Here is an 18,532-nt window from a genome sequence, read left to right as displayed (position 1 = left end):
GGTATGATGAAGCTGAGTTTTGTGCAAAATTCTATCAGCCAGTTTCCCCTCTCGTTTCTCTCCCCCTGTCCATGTTCTACTATTTCCCTTCTCTTCCTTTGCCTATTACTGAAACTGAGTCTTTGATCATAATTAAATTTTCATCTTTCTTAACTATCTAATGATTTCCTTTAGCTAATCATATATTCTTACAATCTCTTCATCATCTGCAGAGTTAATCAGCGTATAAACTTGTACTACTGTAGTGGGTGTTGGTTTGTGTCTATCTTGGCTACAATAATACATTCACTATGCTTTTCACATCGTCTTATCAGCATTTCCATTTTCTTATTCATCAATTGATCAGTTCTTGCATGACCCGTGTTTTAGTTTGTATTCTCCCTGCCCTCATACTTCACTAACTTCCAAAATATCTCACTTAAGTCTATCCATTTCTCTTTTTAAATTCCCTAAACTACCTACCCAATTAAAAGATCTAACATTCCAAACTCCAATCCATAAAATGTCAGTTTTGCTTCTCCTGATAACAGGTTTCCATCATCAGTAAGCCATAGATCCATGCAGTAGAGCTGTATGTCCTCAGGGAAATTTAACAGTTGTAATTTGCCCTTGCTTTCAGCCATTCCCAGTACCAGCGCAGCAAGGCCATGTTGGCTAATGTCATGAGGCCAGACAAGTCAGTCACCTGAAGTGGTGCATCTGCAACTGAGAAAGGCTGCCTGCCCCCTTCAGGAACCATATGTTTGTCCAGCTGCTCCACAGAGACTCTTACCTAGATGGCTGCACTTACAGTTCAGGAATATGTATCTTAGGAGCACAAAACCACCCACCTTGGTAAGATCCAAGGTTCATGGGATGGGTGGGGGGCCAGTGTGGTCTCTTGTCACACAGTGTCTAAGTCAAAGGCAACACTAGTTATATGTTTTTAATCTTTTAAAACAGCTGCTATGTTTTAAGTGGACGAGAGCACAATACGCATTTCAGAATTAAGCACCAACTGCCTGTAGAGTAGTTCATAATGTAAGACAATATAATACTGATGAAATTTATAGACAAAAAACGCAAACTATTGTAGTAATAGTTGAAAACAAAGAGCAGCAATATTATTAGTAATTTAGAAGTACCCATCCCGTTTCAAGGCTGGTATCTGGATTGACACTTTCACTGAGTGTATGTAAAATGGACACAAACTTTACAATTACACTCAGAACTTTCAGTTTCTTACACAGCATGGTCCACAAGTGACTTACAATAATGTCTCACCATGGTTCGGTCTACAAATTGTTATGTCTCCATTTCCTTTGGTGACAGGATGTGGCATCGCAACAAAATTCACAGTGATGCTGCAAAAACAAAGTCAAACAATATCAGACACAGTTTTGAGGACTATTTAAGTGACCTTACAAAAACAGATGCTTCTAAACCAAAGCCCATTCTTTCATGTCAGGCATCACAACTGTTGTGGTCTTCAGTCCAAAGGCTGGTCTTACACAGCTCTCCATGCTATTCTATCATGTGAAAGCCTAAGGAAAAGCTTTTCTTGCCATTGCCAGTCTACATTTTACATCCTCTCTACTCTGGACATCATCAGTTATTTTGCTGCCCAAGTAGCAAACTCATGCACTACTTTTAGTGTCTTGTTTCCTAATCTAATTCACTCAGCATTGCCTGATTTAATTCAAAAATATTCCATTATCCTTGTTCATATTATATGCTCCTTTCAAGACACTGTCCAGTCCATAAAACTGCTTTCTAAGCCCTCTGCTGTTCCTGCAAGAATTACAATGTCATTGGCAAACCTCAAAAGTTTCTATTTCTTCTCCTTGGATTTTAATTGCCATTCCAAATTTTTCTTTGGTTTCTTTTACTGCTTGCTCAATGCATAGACTGAATAAAATCAAAGATAGGCTACAACCCTGTCTCACTCCCTTCTCAACCTTCTCTTTCTTTTATGCCCCTCCATTCTTATAACTGCCATCTTGTGTCCATACAAGTTGTAAATAGGCTTTCTCTCCCCGTATTTTACCCTGCTACCTTCAGAATTTCAAAGACTGTTCCACTCTACATTTTCAAAAGTTTTCTATACATCTACATATGCTATAAATGTAGGTTTGGCTTTCCTTAACCTATCTTCTATGAGAAGTGGTAGCATCAGTATTGCCTTGTGTGTTCCTCCATTTCTCCAGAAGCCAAACTGATCTTCCCTGAGGTCAGCCTCTACCAGTTTTTCCATCCTTCTGTAAAGAATTCATGTTACTATTTTGCAGCTGTGACTTACTAAACAGATAGTTCAGTAATATTGACACTTGTCACTGCCTGCTTTCTTTGGAATTGTAATTATTGTATTCTTCTTTAAGTCTGAAGGTATTTTGTCTGGCTCATATGGAAGAGTTTTGGCTTGGCTTGCTCTCCTAAGACCATCAGTTGTCCTGTTGGAATGTCATCTAATCCCGGGCCTTGTTTCAACTTAGGTCTTAAGGTGATATGTCAAATTCTTCTCACAGTATCATATTTCCCAACTCATCTTCATATATGTTCTCTTCCATTTCTATAATATTGCCCCAAGTTCATCTCCCTTGTATACGCCTGCTATATGTTACTTCCACCTTTCAACTTTCCCTTTTTTGCTTAGGACAGGTTTTTCATCTGAGCTGTTAGTATTCACACAGCTGCTTTTCTTTCCTCCAAAGGTCTCTCTAATTTTCCTATAGTCGGTATCTATCTTTCCCCTAGTGGTACATGCTTCTAAATCTTTACATTCGTCCTCTAGCCATTCCTGCTTAGCCATTGTGCACTTCCTGTCAATCTCATTTTTTAGCTTTAGTGTTCCCTCTCGTCTGCTTTATTTGCTGCATTTTTATATTTACTCTTTTCATCAATTAAATTCAATATCTCCTGTGTTATCCAAGGATTTCTCTTAGCCTTTGTCTTTTTACCTAATTGAGCCTGTGCTTTCTTCTCTCAAGGCGTCCCATTTATCTTCTACTGAAATCCTTTCCCCTGTTCTAGTACATTCATGTCCCTATTTGAGATGTGTTTCCCAAAAAAGCTCACAAAGATCAATGTCATGCCTAGGAACACAAGCCAGTGGATAACACCTGCTATTAGAGTATCTAGTCAAACACTAAAACATATCAGTCAACTCAAAAAAGATAACAAAGATGAACACTTCACAGATTATGTTAAGACATACAAGAAAATTTACAGGAAGGTGATCAAAAAAGCCAAGACAATGCACAATGACAGTGTAATTGCTGGGTCAGCAAACAAATCAAAAGCTATATGAAATGTAGTAAAAAAAGAAATAGGCACAAGCAAAAATATTAGAAATCCAGAGGACTTTGTTTTAAAAGATGATCAAGGTGTGCTAGTCAGAAATCGTACTCTAGCAAATTACATTAATGACTACTTCATAAATAGTCCCATCAATCTGCATAAAAATTGTTCTAAGATTAGTAGAACATAAATCCCAGAAGAACAAAGTGTTAATTCATTATTGTTACCTCCCACAAACAAATTGGAAGTTAATCGAATAATAAAAACAATGAAGAATAAAACGTCCTCAGGGATTGACGAGATACCTTGCTCAGTCATGATGAGATGTGCTAGTGTTATATCAGACCCACTCTCACACATCATAAACATATCATTTTCAGAAGGTGTCTTTCCACAACGATTAAAAATTGCAAAAGTAAAACCATTGTATAAAAAGGGCAATATACATGAAGTGGGAAACTATAGACCAATAGCTTTATTATCGGTATTTTCAAAAGTAATAGAGACAGTCATGAAAAACATAATTACAAATTACCTCGAGAAATTCAATCTATTGTCTGTAAACCAACACGGCTTTCGCAGAGGAATGAGTACAGAGTCAGCCATCACCCAATTCATTGAAAATATTGTAACGGGGGTAGATAAGAACAACAGTACAATAGGAATAAATTTGGACCTCTCAAAGGCATTCGATACTGTCCAACATCATATCCTGCTAGACAAATTAGAATATGTCGGTATACGAGGAGTAGCTAAAAAGTGGTTTCAGTCATATCTCCATAATAGGAAACAGGTAGTAGAAATTGCAACAACAAACAGTAAAAACCAAAGTATTGTTTACAGATCGGATATTCAGACTGTGCCAATAGGGGTACCACAGTGGAGTGTTCTAGGACCTCTCCTATTTCTTCTTTACATAAATGATATCAAGATTCCAGTAAATGGTACTCATATAACCCTGTTTGCGGATGACACAAACATTGTAGTAACTGACATAAACCGGGTATTGCCAACATCTGCAACCAGAGTTATAGAATATTTGCAAAATTGGTTTGAAGTGAACAAATTAACCATAAATATCTCTAAAACTAATTATATCCATTACAGGAAAGCAAAGTCACACTCTGATCTAGATCTTAGAATACAAAATAAGGAAATTGTGAGAGTTGCTACCACAAAATTCTTAGGTGTACATATAGATGAAAATTTAGACTGGAAATCCCATATCCTGTATCTCTCGCATAAGTTAAGCTCTGCTTGCTTTGCTTTACGCGTTATTAGCTTTGTATGTAGTAGGGAATGTAGCAGAGCTGTTTACTTTGCTTATATACATTCTGCTATTACCTATGGCCTCATCTTCTGGGGTCATAGTAAGAAAAATCTCAAAACCATCTTCACTCTACAAAAACGAGCTGTTAGAATAATTACCAACAGTTCAAGGCTAACTCCTTCAAAGCAATTATTTAAACAGCTGAATATTCTACCCCTACCATGCCTCTATATACAGAAAAGCGTAATTAATGTAAAACGAAATATTAACAATTTCCAATCCAACTCGGATCTACATACTTACAACACAAGAAAGTGCAATGACATTCATATAAAAAGAGTTAACAAGGCTTTGGCGCAGAAACAAACAAACATACAAGGAAGCAGATTGTATAACAAGCTACCGGTAAAGATAAAAGAAATAAAAAAATTGTCTTCATTTAAAGAAGCAGTATTCATATTTTTAATGACCAACTGCTATTATAGTGTAAAAGAATACCTGGAATAGCTTCATACTAAACAATTATAGTGATGTACTCTGTGCCAATAGTAATTTTTATCTGACTGTTGCTATGATCTAAATAAATAATATGTACAAAAGTGCTAGAATTGTATGTGTTATATCTAAATGTCAACTGTGTATTCCATGTAAAAAGTCTTTCTCATACATCAATGTAAACAATCAAAGTTGTACATGCTATTTCAATGTGGTCTGATGTTATGTAGTCCACTATGCACATCTGTATTTTGTATAGTATTGTTCACCCTATATGTGTGTATATATATACTATGTATTTTTCGACGAAATCCATGCAATGTAAATTGTCTCTGGATGAATAAACTACTACTACTACTACTATTGTTGCCTGATGCTCTCTCTGAAACTCTGGTCCTTAATTCCCTTCATTTTTTTTTAAATTTCTTCACTTTTAATTTACAGTCTGTAACCAATAAGTTGTGGTCACAGTCCGCATCTGCCCTGGAAATGTCTTACAAAATCTGGTTCTGAAATCTTTCCCTTACCATTATATACTCAATCTCAAACCTTCTGGTGTCTCCAAGTACATCTCTTCCAAGTATGCAGCCTTCTTTCATGATTTTTAAACCAAGTGTTAGTGATGATTAAATTATGCTCTGTGCAAATTTCTACCAGGTGGCTTACTCTTTCATTCCTTTCCCCAGTCCATATTCACCTACTATATTTCCCTCCTTTCCTGCTCCTATTGTCAGAGTCCAGTCTCACCAAAATTATTAAACTTTCATGTCCGTTAACTATCTGAATAATTTATTTTATGTAATTGTACATGTCTTCAATCTTTTCATCATCTATGGAGCTAGAGGGAATATAAACTTGTATTACCATGGCAGTTGTGGGCTTCATGCCTGTCTTGACTAAGATAACGCATTCCCAATGATGTTAATAATAGCTTACCCATGTTCCTATGTCCTTATTCATTATTAAAACTACTCCTGCATTACCTCTATTTGATTTTGTATTTATAAGCCTGTGTTCACCTGACCAGAAGTCCTGTTCCTCCTGCCACCGAACTCCACTAATTCCAACTACATGTAACTTTATCCTATCCATTTCTCTTTTTAAATTTTCTAACCTATCTGCCGGATTAAGGGATCTAACATTCCAGGCTCCAGTTCACAGAACACGAGTTTGGCTTCTCCTGATGATGACACCCTCCTAAGTAGTCCCTGAACAGAGATCCGAATAGGGGCTATTTTCTTCCAGAATATTTTACCCAAGAGGATGCCAACAATTAACCATACAGTAGAACTGAATGCCATCAGGAAAAATTACACGTGGAGTTTCACCTTGCTTTCAGAATTTGCAGGACTGGCACAGCAAGGCTGTTTTGGTTGATGTTACAAGGCCTTATCAATCATCCCGACTGTTGCCCTGCAGCTACTAGAAAGGCTGCAGCACATTTAGCCTCTCAATAGATAGTCCTCCACTGTCGTTGCATCTATGATACTGCTACCTGTCTTGCTGGGGCACGCAAGCCTCACCTCCAATGGTGAAGTCTATGATTCATGGGAAGGAAAGGGGAGGGGGGGGGGGGTTTGGGGCAGGGCAGGGGGGGGGGGGGGAATAAATTACAAAGTCACGGATTTTGATGTTTTGTCTCTATAGACATTGGAGGAAAGTCATACATATTTGGATGTTAACTAAGTGTCAGTAAATTGTAAGGGCATTCAGTCTGTGGGCTCAAAAATTTTCAGCTATGAAACATGAATGTGAGTGTTGTGTACCCAATGGCAGCCCATACCATCACAATAGGTGCTGAGCCAGTATGACAAATGATGCGGTCTGGCAATGTTTGTTCTCCCTGGGGCCTCTACACACAGCTAAGTCCACTGTAATGTTGCAGCCAGAATGAGGACCCATCTGAAAAGATTTGTCTCCCTTCTGTGCCCATTGTTGTCATTAAGCACACCTCTGTCTGCTGCCACATTACAATCAGCTGTAAAAGCGGTTACTCTGCTGACAGTCCGTAAGGCCCCAGATGTCACACTCTCCACACTGGTTCTTGTTTTGCAACAGACAAGCCCATTTCTTGACAAGGTATGTGATGCAACTGGATGCATGATCCTGAATAGTTTAAAAAGCTACTTGTCTGTCCTCTCAGTCGCTAGCTGTACAGAGATCCTGCATGGCCCACCTGAATCCATTGATTCCATATTCACGTGTTGTGGGATCCCAAACAATCTGAACAGCAAAATCACTGAAGGGTAAACTGCAGTCTTGACAGGTCACGATCACTGCCAAACTAAGACGCATACTTGAAGACGTATCTCCTCCTTACACACAAGGCATAATATGTTCTCAGAAAAGAAACAAAAACAGCATTACTCTTACCTGTATTGTGCTGCTATTCTGAAATGCTAATTCAGTGTGTTTATTCAAAATTGGGGGGGGCGGGGGGGATCCCTGGGAATTCCAGGTGTAAGGAGGAAGATGAAGTCAAGAAGCTCTTGATTACTGTTGAGCGGGGGAGGGGGAGATGTATCATAACACAATAATAACTTTTCTTTCCTGTCAGCTGAGCTGTACCAGCCATAAGCAGTAGTTTAACTGTAGTTTCTAAACATCAGTAATTTATATGGAATAATATTCATATACACTCCTGGAAATTGAAATAAGAACACCGTGAATTCATTGTCCCAGGAAGGGGAAACTTTATTGACACATTCCTGGGGTCAGATACATCACATGATCACACTGACAGAACCACAGGCACATAGACACAGGCAACAGAGCATGCACAATGTCGGCACTAGTACAGTGTATATCCACCTTTCGCAGCAATGCAGGCTGCTATTCTCCCATGGAGACGATCGTAGAGATGCTGGATGTAGTCCTGTGGAACGGCTTGCCATGCCATTTCCACCTGGCGCCTCAGTTGGACCAGCGCTCGTGCTGGACGTGCAGACCGCGTGAGACGACGCTTCATCCAGTCCCAAACATGCTCAATGGGGGACAGATCCGGAGATCTTGCTGGCCAGGGTAGTTGACTTACACCTTCTAGAGCACGTTGGGTGGCACGGGATACATGTGGACGTGCATTGTCCTGTTGGAACAGCAAGTTCCCTTGCCGGTCTAGGAATGGTAGAACGATGGGTTCGATGATGGTTTGGATGTACCGTGCACTATTCAGTGTCCCCTCGACGATCACCAGTGGTGTACGGCCAGTGTAGGAGATCGCTCCCCACACCATGATGCCGGGTGTTGGCCCTGTGTGCCTCGGTCGTATGCAGTCCTGATTGTGGCGCTCACCTGCACGGCGCCAAACACGCATACGACCATCATTGGCACCAAGGCAGAAGCGACTCTCATCGCTGAAGACGACACGTCTCCATTCGTCCCTCCATTCACGCCTGTCGCGACACCACTGGAGGCGGGCTGCACGATGTTGGGGCGTGAGCGGAAGACGGCCTAATGGTGTGCGGGACCGTAGCCCAGCTTCATGGAGACGGTTGCGAATGGTCCTCGCCGATACCCCAGGAGCAACAGTGTCCCTAATTTGCTGGGAAGTGGCGGTGCGGTCCCCTACGGCACTGCGTGGGATCCTACGGTCTTGGCGTGCATCCATGCGTCGCTGCCGTCCGGTCCCAGGTCGACGGGCACGTGCACCCTCCGCCGACCACTGGCGACAACATCGATGTACTGTGGAGACCTCACGCCCCACGTGTTGAGCAATTCGGCGGTACGTCCACCCGGCCTCCCGCATGCCCACTATACGCCCTCGCTCAAAGTCCGTCAACTGCACATACGGTTCACGTCCACGCTGTCGCGGCATGCTACCAGTGTTAAAGACTGCGATGGAGCTCCGTATGCCACGGCAAACTGGCTGACACTGACGGCGGCGGTGCACAAATGCTGCGCAGCTAGCGCCATTCGACGGCCAACACCGCGGTTCCTGGTGTGTCCGCTGTGCCGTGCGTGTGATCATTGCTTGTACAGCCCTCTCGCAGTGTCCGGAGCAAGTATGGTGGGTCTGACACACCGGTGTCAATGTGTTCTTTTTTCCATTTCCAGGAGTGTAATTAACACGCTTTGAAATATTAAGTGTTTTAAAATTTGTGATTTATAAAACTTAATAAAATTAAATTTCAATGCTAGTTAAAAAAGCAGAATTACCTGAGATTTTATGAAATTCCCTCATTTTTCAAAATAAAATGTAATTACCTGAGAAGTCCAGGTTTTCCATAAGAACTGCCGACCTGTAATTATTTGCATATCCAACGAAGAAATTGTCGCATTTGTTGCATGCCATATTTATGATAACTTTAGTGGCAGAGAGAGAGAGAGAGAGAGAGAGAGAGAGAGAGAGAGAGAGAGAGAGAGATTTGGACTCATTCAGTATATTTCGAAAAAATTATACAACACTCCCACCTCCCAGAACCACATGTTCTTCATAATGGAGAAAAGTTCAAATGTTTGGGGATGTTCTGCTGCATAAACTTGAAAGTATTGTATGGTATACTACAGAAATACATGCCGCTCAACAGGGAGGGCCTGCTATAGTTCAGAAGTACTAAGGAAGTTACTACCAAAAAAAGGCACGGAGACTAACTGTTCATCTAAATGCGACGCAATGCCAACAAAAGCTAAAAAGACATAAACAAACAAGAAAAAAAGTTAAAATGTTTAGTGGAGCTTCATGTGTGATATATGGAAGACTTTTCGGATGTGGATTAGTTCTTCTAGCGGCAGTTTTTCAGCATCTGAGAGAACTTTTGCAAGATGGACAAGAGTGTTCAGAATGTCATGTTCTTGTGCCAGATGGTGATGGCTGAGAGAATACAGATATTGATCTGAGCGTGTAGGTTTCCTGTAGACACTGTAGCTGAGGTATTCATTGGTTTTCCAGCAAACTTAACATGGTAACAAATGCTGTTTTAATAATTTTCCCTGTTATTCACATCCATGGGGCAAGATGATAAAAATGTTGTTGGAGTAATGATATACTAAGCAACTTGGCTTAGCTGGGGCTGTGTCCAAGGCGACGTCTTCAAATTTGTCTATAAAAAGGTTGGCTATGGATGGAACTAATGGACTTTCCATTGCCACGCCATCCAATTGGTTGAAATAGGGAAATTTATGATGTCAATGTGGGTTTTAACAACCCCACAACTGTATTGTCAAAGTCTGCATCAATCTCCTCTTTCAGTTATTTGATAGTATAGTTGTGGGATTGTTTACGCACACATTGACACCATCATATTCTCTACACAGCAGCTGTTATTTCGACACTGAATTCTATTCAACAAAACAGCTGTCATTGGAAAAGGAAGGAAGGAATATTGGGTTTAACATCCCATTAACATTGAGATCATTAGGGATGGAGCACAAGCTCAGATTATGTCAAAGATGCGGAAGGAAATTGGCTGTGCCCTTTCAAAGGAACCATCGTGGCATTTTCCTGGAGCAATTTAGCGAAATAACAGAAAACCTACATCTGGACGGCAGCACGAGGATTGAACCATGTTCATCCTGAATGCGAGACTAGTGTGCTAACCACTGCGCCACCTCACTCGGTTCATCTGTCATTATGAGGATGAAGGGGTTTTGGGACATTGTTACAAAAGGAGCTGTAGAATAAAAAATGGTTTGCATCTCAGCACAGCTGGGACCCGGCCATCGTGAGGTTGAAGTGGCCACAACAGACATGGGGCAAAAATATTACCACATTTGGCAAGGAAGAGAGCACCAGTGACATCACAAGCAGCAGTGTGGCTATATAACAATGAGGCCACGGTGACACAGCAGCCATTTACCACTTTACAATGACCCAGGAGACCCCAGTCAAAAGCTCATGGGATTTTAATGACCTGATCTGGCTGGAAGCCTGAGAAGATTTTATTAATTCATGTTACTGGGAGGCCATGCATTCATAGATCATGTTAACAGTTTTATTTGCTCATTATTTCATTTCGAATCCTTGTCCATGATTTTAATCATTTACTTCCATTAATTTTTACTGTTTTACATTTTCATCCATATTATTGCAATCATTACTTCTACCATGCATTTTGCTATAATTTCTTTTTTATTTTATAAAAGCTGACCTTTACATGAAACCTTTTAAATCATGAAAACAAAATAAAAGGAAGAAAAAATGAGTAAATTAAATTAATCTGATTCAAATGACAAGGCGAAGAATTAGGAATAAAAAAATTATATTTTATCTGATTAAATGAGTAAAAGTAATTGCATTTTGATAAATATGTAAAAAAAATGACATAATTCAGGACTAACCCTGCCACCTTTAACATTCCAGTCATATAAACATTAAACTATGGTGTCAGTTTGAAAATCATTGCTGTATACAGGTTCTACAGGATCACAAGAAATTGATTGTTGTCAATTACTTGCAAATGACAAACTGCCCGGGTGAATGGTTGCTGGGCCATACTGAGACCTTCACCTACAATACTGTACAGGCAATTTCAAGAAGTCAATTCCATGCCTGGGGACTTCCTCTTGTATGGATAGAGTATAAAAAGCACTGTTTATTTCCTTCTAAATATTTTTATGTATAATTGTGTACATTTTCATTATCAAATAAAGACTGATGATCTGGGGTGTTTTAACAACACTTTTACTGTTATTTCAGTCCTCAGCAGTGTGACTTTATAATGACTTTTTCAAGAACATCCACTGTGAATTTTCATCTGACCATTAAGAAACATCACTGCTAGTTCCTTAATGCTGTCACTATATTTCAACTAACAAATGGTCCATAATAACCTAACTTCCACTGTTCAGGCCCCAAACTATGCAGAGAAATGAACAAAATTTTGGCACCAACATGTAAACACAAATGACCGATCATGATAAGTTTCAGTTCAGGATCACTATACCATGGACTTTGCAGCTGGCATTTTCCATGAGCAGCTGACTAAGTCACTTGTGTAAAACATGCTAAGACTGGCCTAACATCTTTCAAGAAAAACAGCTGCTGTTTGGAGTATATACAGTTCTTCCCATCAGTTTTATTAAGATAACCATGGCACCACAGTATGGTGGCACTTATCTAGTATCTAACTGTAATTTTCTTGTAGTTTCAAATAAAACAAACACAACTGTGCTTGCGAGTTACTGAACTACTGCATAACTTTTATTTGCAAATTAGAGAATATTTTAAAAGATCTCCACAGCAAGTTGAGCCGCCATAATGAGACTAGAATTAAAAGGCTGCCATTGACCTAGGTGGGAACTGAACCTCGCAACAGTAATTGGCTTAGTCAACTTTTTCCATGGGCTGAAAGTTTGGATATGTATATGCAGGTGATGAGTACATGCAACAACGTAAATGGTTGCATATGAACCACCTGAACCAGTTCTTTTGCCTGTTTTATAGCTCACATTCAAAAATACTATACTCATTGTCACCAGTGAAGAGTTGTCAAGGATTTCAATTTACTTTTAAAATGTCCAGAACCTGACGGGGAGGGAGTCAGATACTTTTACAGCTGTGTGCTTAAACCTTTAATGTGCACTATTAAGGTTAATTTGGAGACAGAGGACACTAGGGTGGCCCATAGCTGTATGTAATTTTTTGAAAGTTCAAACTTTGCGTCCCCCCCCCCCCCCCCTGCCTTAACTTTAGTTTAAAAAAATTGGAAAATTTCATCTCAATCCAAGAAATTCCAGGTGACACTCAAGCACCTTGAAGTTGGGACATAGCATCCCCAAAACCTACTTCCGTTAAAACACATGGTATACTTACTTATCACCACTGAATACTTGTCTTTTGTGTGATTAGTATATGGGACACATTCAAGCAAGCCCAGCAATTATTTAAAATCATTTTGACTTATTATTGAAAAGATCATTCGCGAAATTCAAAAAAACACAAAAAAATTTAAGAACATCAAGTTCACTATCTATAATGCTCACATTTTCAATCTGAGAAAATTTTGTACTTAACAGTAATCATTTTACAACATTCATTTCAGTAGAATCAAAAGATAATTTGAATATTATTTATTTCTAAGAAGATTTTGTCACAACTTGGTATTTTTATGGTATCCAACAACAATTGTTTCTCAAACAAACTGCTTCTCAGTTTTGTCTTTTGTAAGATAGTTATTGTAGTCCTGTATGAGTTTGGCACATCTTTTTGCAACATCTTTCACAACAACCGTCTGAAGTTTTTGTAATGCGAGTCATCTCTTCATGTTGACAAAATGGGTATTGACAGAAAACCTTGTGGACCCATTTCGTAATGGATTACAGAAGATGAAAGTTGATGTTCGTAAAATAAGAAATAAGTTGATAGAGGAGCAGAAGCGTAATATCTGTGCCCTTCAGGAGCAGTTAAACGAAGCAAAGGAGGAACTAGATAGGTTGAGGAGGATGAAGAGTGCTGGGGAATGGAAGCTGGCAATTAGTGAAAGGAGCTAGGATCAGGAGATATTCAGACAGTTGTACTTTGTGTATAACCAGTAGATTTGACCAACTGTCAGAGTTGAGTGGAGAGGAGCCTCTTGTAGCTGTAGATGTAGGGAACATGCAGCAGTCCTCAGCAGTTAGGAGGCCTAGGTCAGTTAAGTCTAACAGAAAGAAGAAGGTTCTGCTGTAGAGGTGTGAACCAGCAGTTGAAATAAGTTTTGTGAAATGAGCACCAAATCACCAGCATTGTGAAGCCTAGTGCAGGGTTGGATCAATCAACAGATCGGGTTTTGCAAGGCATGGCCTGCACCTCAACAGGTATGGGTAGTGGTGGAATCATTCACAGAAAAATTTCTGTAGTAGTTGGTGTTACAGCTGCACCTTTATTAGATTGAAGTCAGCTGATAGGTATCCCTGCTTAAAGGAAGTCCCAATAACAAAGGTGTCACCTTCAGGGGTGGTCAGGTATCCAACTTGAAAAGGAATTAGCATATTTCATCAAAATATAAGAATTATTAGAGATAAAGTTAATGAACTGCTTACAGATGTTGGCTCTGACATTACTGATATATTGGAGCACCACTTAAATAATTTGACAGTTCAAAGGCTTCCTTTACAAGGCTACAGACTAGCTGGCTGTTTTTCAAGTTCTTGGGGGGATGGGGGAGTGGCCATATACATAAGAATCAGTATTCTATTTGAGCCCATAGACGCACCTCAGTACTGTACTGAACAGGTATTTGACATTGTGCAGGGGCAATTGAATTTAGTGAAACTAAACTTCTAAGTATTGTTGTTTATAGGTCCCCTAACTCTGACTTCAGAGCATTTTTGCTCAAGCTAGAGAGGGTTCTGTGTTCGCTTTATAAGAAGAACCAAAAATTAATTATGTGTGGTGACTTCAATATAATTTTGAATGTGATTGTGCTAGAAAAAGGGTGTTGGAAGATCTAATCTCACGTGATCTGATACAGACTGTGTTTTTTCCAGTCAGGGTGCAGGGGTACAACAGCACAGACATAAACAATATTTTTATTCATTCTTCATTAATAGATGAGTATTCTGTTAGTAAAAGGGTGAATGGCCTTTCAGACCATGATGCACAAATATTAAGGCTAAAAGGTTTATATACTCAAACAAATGTTATATATAATTACAAACTATGTAGAAAAGCTAATCTAACAGCAATAGAGAGTTTTTTAAACCACGTTAAGGAACAAGAGTGGCATGATGTTTATAGTGCTGATAACATAGAATTACAAATATAATGTTTTCCTTAACACATTTCTTATGCTCTTTGAGAGTTGCTTTCCATTAGAATGTTCTAAACAGGGTACTAGCAATAACAGGCAGCCTGGATGGCTGACTAGGGCGATAACTGTATAATGTAGAACAGAGTGGGAATTATGTCAAAATGTTAGAAGCAGCCACAATCAAGCTACTCATTATAAACATTATTGTAAGGTGATTAAAAATATTATTAGGAATGCAAAGAGTATGTAGTATGCAAATAGAATAGCTAATTCACAGGATAAAATTAAAACCATATGGGCAGTTGTGAAGGAAGTGTCTGGTCAGCAGCACAAGGTTGGCGATATAAGTCAGATTATAGCAGAAATATTTCTGTTACTCATAAGTCAGATATATGTACAGTATTTAACAATCATTTTCTGGGCATTGCTGGTGAATTAAATAAAAACTTAGTTTCTACAGGGAATCATATAACTCACTTGGAAAATGCCTTTCCGGGATTGATGTCTGAAATACTTCTCTATGATACTGTAAACGGGGAGATTGAGTCAATAGTGAAATCAGTCAAGACGAAGGACCCTCATAGAGATGATGGAGTGCCTAGCAGAATAGTAAAGTATTGTGCTGCACACATTAGCACTGTACTTAGTCATATTTGTAATTTTTTTCTTTAAGGATGGTCAGTTTCCTGAACAGTTAAAGTACCCAGTAGTAAAGACATTTTATAAAAAGGGGTAAAGGGATATTGTAGACAATTTTAGACCTATTTCTATGCCATCAGTGCTTGCTAAATTTATTGAAAAGATTGCACTTGCAAGGTTAATTGATCATTTTATTTCACATAATTTGCTATCAAATGTATAGTTTGGCTTTAGAAGTCGTTTAACAACTGAAAATGCTGTATTCTTTTTACCCTTTGAGGTACTGAATGGATTAAACTAAAGGTTTCGAATGCTAGGCATCTATTTTAATTTAACTAAATTGGACAATTACAGAATACGAGGAGAAGCACACAATTGGTTCACCTCTTACTTTAACAACAGACAGCAAATGGTCATTATTCAGTGTTGAGAATGGCTGTGATGTGGGGTCTGAGTAGGGCACAGTTCAATGGGGAGCAGAGAGAGAGAGAGAGAGAGAGAGAGAGAGAGAGAGAGAGAGAGAGTGTGTGTGTGCGTGTGTAATAGTGCAGTTCATGACAAAGTCATGGCTTGTAGAAAATAGACTGACGCTAAATCACAGTAAGACACAGCTCTTACTTTTCCAACACACAATTCAACAAAACCTGGCGTTTTAATTTCACAGAATGGGCATATGATTAGTGGCACTGAACAGTTCAGTTTTCTAGGTGTTCAGATAGGCAGTAAACTGTCGTGGACAGCCTACATTCCGGATCTTGTTCAAAGACTTAATGCTGCCATTCTTACTATTTGAACAGAATTTGAAATAAGTGATAGTTTGTCACAAAAAGTATTCATAAGGTATTATATTTCGGGGTTCCATGAAATATTAAGCTAATTCCTATTTTATATTGTTGACTGCATTTACATAAACTAATGTCTTGTCTTTTTTTTTGTTCATACACGTTTTATTTCATTTGTTCTTACTTTTATGTTGTAATTTCATGTACTGACACATTCCACAATCTTCAAGATTTGTTCCTCAATTTGGTCCTACAACCTCGACATATAAAATAATTTTTGTGTATAATATACCTTTCCAGTTGATTTTTCTTCTTCCTCTTCATATTTTCTAATTCCGTGATAACTATAGCTATATTTGCCTTGGCCATTCTACTGACAAACCAGGCTTGGACGTGTGTGTGTGTGTGTGTGTCCAAGAAAAATGATTTCTCCACACCAAATAAGCGAAACTGATCTTCGCACACATAACACGAAACAGTATCCCATTCTTTAAAATGCCACCAAGGAATATAATCTCCCAATTGTTTCTGCATAATTTTTTTTTTAAATCTGAGAATAAAAGACTAAGGCATCAGTTATTCACTGATACCTTTTATGTAAATGTTATTTTAGACTTTCAACCAAGTTACTTTAAATTTTCAAAAAGCTCTACGTCCAGGACAGAAGTTGCCTCCTTTAGTAAGTCCAACGGTCTTGGAAACTAACTTAATGGCCGGGAGAGCAGTATGCTGACCACGTGCTCCTCCATATCTGCAGCCAGTGATGCCTATGGGCTGAGGATGACACTGCAGCCGCTCAATAGCGTTGGGCCTTCACGGCCTGTTCAGGAGAGGTTTAGTTTTTAGTAAGTCTAACCAATTCAACACTTATTCAGAACTGTGATGATGGCAAGGGAGATAACAGATCACAGCTGTAAAATTTTTCTGTTTGAAGAGCTGCCATTTACTAAACCTGTATCACTTTCCTTGAAAGGTTGCTCATATTGTCAGTCTACCTACCTTTTCCAACGTCTTAAGCACTAGGAGCAACTTTCCATCCAAAAGTGCAACACAATAACACATGAAACTGTCGCCACAAAACTTGCTGACAATGCAACAGTAGTCTCTGTTTTGTTTGAAATGTTCATGGCTAGGCTGCAGTTTTCTCCAAATCAATACAGGAAGATGCCACTTTACTCCCACCTGGCTACTACAGCAGTCTTTAGTAACACAATGTTTTACTATTAACACATAATATGAATACTACGTGTGTATACGGAGCTCTGACGGCGGTTTTTATCTTCAGATGATCAACTGAGCACTACACTAACTACTAGATAAACTGAAGCCAAAAGTTTCATACTGATGTGTTCCTTGCTCCATTTACAGTAAAAACCACACAACTCTCTCTCTCTCTCTCTCTCTGTCTCTCTCTCTGTGTGTGTGTGTGTGTGTGTGTGTGTGTGTGTGTGTGTGTGTGTGTGTGTGTGTGTGTGTGGGCGCGCGCGCGTAATATTTCTTTTTGATAGTAATACAGAAATGATGGCTGCTACTCACCATATATAACAGATGCCAAATCACAGACAGACATGCACCACACTCTCTGGCATGGCAGATAGATTATGGTTTGTGTGTGCATTTTCTGATGATGGCCTGTTTGGCGAAAAGTTTTGTTTGACAGTCTCTCTTGCACCTATCCGTGACTCAGCATCTCCACTATACGATGAGTAATAACTATCCTTTTCAAAATATTGTCATTATTCCATCCTGGATTTTTCTCATCGTTAAATATTTCTTTTTCTGTTGTATTGCCGATTTCAATAATTCGATGAACCAAATGCAGTGTTGTAACCTCTTCCTCCTCATAGGTCGTAAGTTGGTTGGTTTAAGAGGGTGGAGGCCAAACTGCTTGGTCAACAGTCCCACCCCACAAGAGCAGTAGCACAACAGAAGTGTTTTTCAAAAACTTGGTAAGTGCAGCAGACAGTTTTTCATAAAATGGGTTTGTTTTCATCTAGATAGAAATGTTCGGGCATTTGAATTTTTACATGACTACTATATCATTGAAATTAAGTGTTTTAATGAAAGCTATTAAAATTTTATGCAGTATAGTCAGGTGCTATTTTACTAGTTTTTTCTAAAGTCTAAATGCTTCTAAGTATTGGTAGTGTCAGTTACATTGCCTTCTTTAATTCTGTGTACTCCCCCCCCCCCCCCCCCCCCATTAATTTTTTTATGTGCTGTAGTGTTTATTATGTGCTTGCATTGTTTTAAAACGCACATTTTTGCATATATTATTACATATAGTATTTTTAATTTATATGTTTTTGACTTTACTGAGAATACAAACAATAATAGAAACTCAATGGAATAATAATAGCAATGACAACTACTTTAACATAACTGTCTAGCTTGTATCATTA

This window comes from Schistocerca piceifrons, chromosome 2 (genome assembly GCF_021461385.2).
Source record: "Schistocerca piceifrons isolate TAMUIC-IGC-003096 chromosome 2, iqSchPice1.1, whole genome shotgun sequence".
NCBI lineage: Eukaryota > Metazoa > Arthropoda > Insecta > Orthoptera > Acrididae > Schistocerca > Schistocerca piceifrons.
The sequence above is the reverse complement of the archived record's forward strand: the minus strand, read 5'-3'. Positions refer to the sequence as shown.